The following is a 5582-nucleotide window of genomic DNA, read 5'->3' as shown; positions in this document are numbered from 1 at the left end:
CTCTCTCTTTTACTCTTTTACTTGTTTCAGTCATTTGATTGCGGCCATGCTGGAGCACCGCCTTTAGTTGAGCAAATCGACCCCAGGACTTATTCTTTGTAAGCCTAGTATTTATTCTATCGGTCTCTTTTGCCAAACCGCTAAGTTGCGGGGACCTAAAACACCCGCATCGGTTGTCGAACGATGTTGGGGGGACAAACACAGACACACAAACACACATACACACACATATATATATATATACATATATATACAACGAGCTTCTTTCAGTTTCCGTCTACCAAATCCACTCACAAGGCTTTGGTCGGCCCGAGGCTATAATAGAAGAGACTTGCCTAAGGTGCCACGCAGTGGGACTGAACCCAGAACTATGTGGTTGGTAGCCAAGCTACTTACCACACAGCCACAAAGAATGATAAATGAGAGTGTGATGGTGATGTATAGAATGTTGTATCCTGATAGAAAATTCTCAGTCAAATGAAATTTTACTTTTAGTTGGGAAGAGTGCACGGAATTGCGGTTAGGTCACTTGTCTTTAGCTCATAAATGTTGTGAACTCGGTTCCTGGAGTGGGAGACGTGTTTTGTCCCTAATGAGAAAATTGTTTAAAAAATTTTGTGTATTGTAGAAGTATAATCGCTCTATTCTTTACTACTCTAGGCATAAGGCCCGAAATATTCGGGGAGGAGGAGGACAATCGATTTGATCGATCTCAGTACGATTTATCGACTCCGAAAGGCAAAGTCGACCTCGGCGGAAATTGAACTCAGAACATAAAGACAGACGAAATACCGCCGAGCATTTCACCCGGCGTCTTAACGTCTCTGCCATAAATTTTAACAACAAAATCTTATGTGGACCCTTCAGGGTCATATGGCCCCCGGTTGAGAACCACTGTTTTAGGGAGAAAGAGAGAGAGAGAGAGAGAGAGAGAGAGAGAGAGAGAGAGAGAGAGTGTGTGTTCATTAATATATGATAGAAAATATATAACTTGTTATTAGTGATGGAAGCAGTATTAGTAGTACCAAAAGGTAATCTTTATATCCAACTAAACATGGATGCCTTGCTAGAATACCGAATACTGCGTTATTAGCCTTGAGGGATCTTTTTTAAAACGGGGGCCACATTTTTCATTAACGAAACACTTTGAAACTTGGAACACTGGTAGAATGTGTCATATAAAACATCTTTTTCTCTTAGTCTTCTTTAAAAAAAAGAAATCCCTAAGTTATTCCATGTTAAAGTTGTCGTATTTCTGTAATTTCAACCAATCACTGACGTCCATTCAGCCGATATACATTAAGTGCCGACTACATAAACAAACGATTCTGAAACAATTCTATCGGTGATAGGGTTAGGGTTAGGGTTAGGGTTAGGGTAAAACAGCAAATTTAAAAAGAGAAAAGCAAATAAAACGAAGAAAGAAAAAAAAAGAAAATGAAAAAGCAAATTTAAAATGAAAAAAGCAAATAAAACGAAGCTATGGCTTAATCAGCCAAAGGAGTAAATGTAAACAACTGAATACTTGTCAGTGATTGGTTGAAATTATCGAAATAAGACAATTTTTTACATGAAATAAATTCGAATACAAAAATATTTTTCTGTTCTATAACACAAAATAGATAAGTATACGAAGTTTGAAAGTCTTTCGGTACCAAAAACACTACGTAAAACATTAATGAAAAATGTGGCCCCCGTTTTAAAAAAGATCCGCCTTGAGAGATCCTCTCATATAGGCCCTTGGTGTATAAAAGCACATACACAGATCGTAGGAGACGAATGGTGGATAAATTGTTATTATGAACGTATAATTTACTTCTGGTGATTTACCATCAGAGGAGAAAATCTCTTCTGGATTAAACTAAGTCAAGTTGAAGAACATGCATATCTAAATCTTTTTTCTCTGACATAATATAAAATTCTGAAAGATTTTAGTCGTTGGTATAGCACTATTTCATCTTCCTTTGGAATCACCAACACGGCATAACTCGAGACACGAATAAAGTACGCTAAATTCAATATTCTGCGAAGTTTCTTAAAAAGAAATGAAGTTTCTTAGAAAAATAGTTCATAATTTTAGAAACATGTTTCTTTCTTTTTTTCTGTTTATCCTAAATCGTAAACTGCATAGCTGTAGAGAAACTAAGGAATTTAATTTTCGTGAAAAACACTTTATTTCGCGGCGCCCCGCTGCGGGTTGCCCACATTGATATCTCCGTCTCTAAACTGGAGATCTTTAGCCCGGTTCTACTGCGATACACTCCTTCACATTTATTTTCTCTTCTTGATTACTTAGACTTATTTGTTTTCAGCAATCAATGGATTTTGACATTTAAAAAGGATGGGTCTCTTATTTACAAGTTATTCAAAACTGACCACAATTTGTTGGCTCACACATTTTTTTCTCTCTCTTTCATCTTTTACTGGACTGCAGCCATTCTAGAGCACACTCTTGAAGAGTTTTAGCCGAAGAAATCGGCTTCAGCGCTTGTTCTTAAGTCTGGTATTTATCGTATCGTCCTCTATTGCCGAAGCGCTAGGTTACGGGATCGCAAATAAACAAGCACTGGTTGTTAAGTGGTGTGGGAAACAGAGACACAAAGACCTGCGCACGCGCACGCACGCATACACACACGTGCACACACACACACACACACACACACACACATGCACACATACAGGCACACATACACGCGTGCGTACACACACGTACACACATACATATGCATGTCTTTCGTAAGCGGTATCTTCGGACCATTTGCAGATACACCCTACATGACAGAATTTTGAACATTGACATATTCTTTAAATGCAAACTTAGTGGTATTGAATCCTTTCTATTGCAATCTTAATTAAGATGGATTGGTCATGTTGTCCGAATGATTTGTGACGTCACAATTCCAACAGTTCTTATGTATGGCCAGCTCCATGGTGGAAAGAGAAGCCTAGAAAGACCATAGCATAGGCACAAGGATAAGCTCAAAGCTTTTTCTTGAAAAAAATCCCAGAAAAAAACACACAACATTTGAAAACGATTGCATATAATTACAATTGATGGATGTTAACATGCAATAGAAGCATAACGAACCGGATCAGCTGGGTCATCTAGGTCAGTTAAAAGAACTGAGAGCAAAGACAAAGTCTCAAACTAATATGTCAGCCATTTCGTTTAACAATCTTTTCATATGTCTAGTCTGCTGATTAGGCATAGTAATATGTGAGTCGACCTGCACAGCAGACGAATATATCGATGAGGAGTCTAATCTTGCTTTGATACAGTAGCTTCCGAGACACTAGCCTCGTTCTGAGCTACACTGTAGAAACGGTCTCAGTTCCAGCCAGGTTTTGGTCAAAGACACATGTCTTCATTGCAGCTCCACACGCAATCTCCCACGTGTGACTCACACGTCTATTCACCCCGATACAAGATATATGGTTGGTAAACAGATATTTTATCACATACACATTCTTAAAATGACTGTTCTCATTACACAAGTGTATACATACTGTAATACAAATATGGTGTTACTTCTTTCAGTGCAAAAGCAAAAAGCAAAACTTTCCTTGTCTGTAAACTCATATGTTTTTGTACCGTACTACATGCTTCCACCACAAAAGGAGAACACAGAATAAACAATACATCTATACACAAAAATGTCTTGCGGTGATTCACACTAATTGCTTTTCCATTTAATAACACGCACTTGAACAGTCAACGACCTCTATAATTTTGTCCGTAAATCGTTTGTTGGATTCAAGTCTCACGAAAGACATAGATATCAGAGCTAAAACAAAATAGAAAAATACAATAACAAAAGACAAATAAAATTGCTGTTAGACCCTCGTACATCGAATCGGCAGGTGGATCAAAGAAAAATATATTTATAGTACTGATGTCCATTCCTCCCTCTCCCAACCTCTCTCTCTCTCTCTCTCTCTAAAAACGGTTGTGTTCAGATCGAGGGGTGAGTATTAGCCTCCGTCACGTTTAAAAAGTGCCCAGCATATACCCTGTGTTACGACGGCAACTCTATGATTCTTTCAGAAGTTACAGGCCTCGTTACTATTAAGGGCTTTTTTGGTACTTTGCAGGACACTAATTTTATCGAAATCTAATTTCTGGACGGCTAAGGCACATACACGCAAAGAGCCGCAAGTCTGGCGGATAAATTCGTCGACATACAGGGCTGGCCCAAAGTCACCTGACAGTAAATCAAAACCATTTAATTCCAAGATTTATTTATGTTTAACATAAATGAATTTAATAAAACCGTCTAAATATGAAACATGAAAATTGTTCAAATTGAAGACCTTCTTGAGCGACACATTTTTCCATTCGAATCTGCTATAGCAGAAGACACTTGCCCAAGGTGCCATGCAGTGGGACTGAACCCAGAACCATGTGGTTGGTAAGCAAGCTACTTACCACACAGCCACTCCTAATCAGTGTTTTCTTTTTAAAAAATTGTAATTTTAAAGCAGGATGTTAAGAGAAATAAAAAAAAAAGAATAAGAAAAAGTCATGGCTGGCTAGATAACTGGAGTATAAACAAACATGTATGCACACAGGCACACACATAGCACACAGGCACACACATAGCGCGCGCACACACACACACACGAAATATGACTGAAACTGAACGTAAAAAAATTCAATATGTCCTGAATTCATCCACGAGGATGCGAGAAATATGCATTCATTTCAATATTTCACCCAGAGATCGATAAAATAAGTACAAGTTTAACAATGAGGTCAATCTAATCGATTTACTCCTTGTGCCAAAATTTGAAACCAATATTTCACCCACAAGTGAAGGCGCGTGGCCTAGTGATTAGGTTGTTGCACTCACGATCGCTAGATCTTGGGTTCGATTCCCTGACTGGGTGGTGCATTGTGCTCTTGAGCAATACACTTCATTTCAAAAGGCGTTGAGCTGGTAGAAACGTTAGCATGCCGGGCGAAATGCCTAGCGATATTTCGTCTGTCATTACGTTCCGAGTTCAAATTCCGCCGAGGTCGACTTTGCCTTTCATCCTTTCGGGGTCGATAAATTAAGCACCAGTTGCGTACTGGGATCGATATAAACGACTGCCCTCCTCGCCCAAAATTTCGGGCCTTGTGTCTAGAATAGAAAAGAATATACTCTCCCCTAAACATTGGTGACTTTTCAAAAAAAAAAAAAAAAAAAAAAAAAAAAAGGAAAGAAAAAGGCAGGGTGTGATTTGAGAGAGATTTATTCGACCTGCAAGTTATAGGTTCACTCGATTCTTCGAGGTTTGATTATTTGATTGCTCTGATGTTTCATTTTAATATCAAATTTCCCAGTTTTCGTTATGCAAAGGCAACCAATCCTAAATAATCATATAAATATCTTTCTCGAATTTCTACACTAGAAGTCACGCTTGTTGCTCATGCTTCTTTTCATTGGTTAAGAAAAATGTATTTATGATTTCCTTATGTAATTATCTATAGCCATTTGACCTGGGAAGGCGTTATTCATTTCAGTCAACAATCGCTCCCATTGGTTCACACCAACTTACATTTGTTTATACAATTTCAAGGTATTATAACTGGATGTTTT

The sequence above is a fragment of the Octopus bimaculoides genome, chromosome 6, assembly GCF_001194135.2.
Source record: "Octopus bimaculoides isolate UCB-OBI-ISO-001 chromosome 6, ASM119413v2, whole genome shotgun sequence".
Taxonomy (NCBI): domain Eukaryota; kingdom Metazoa; phylum Mollusca; class Cephalopoda; order Octopoda; family Octopodidae; genus Octopus; species Octopus bimaculoides.
The sequence above is the reverse complement of the archived record's forward strand: the minus strand, read 5'-3'. Positions refer to the sequence as shown.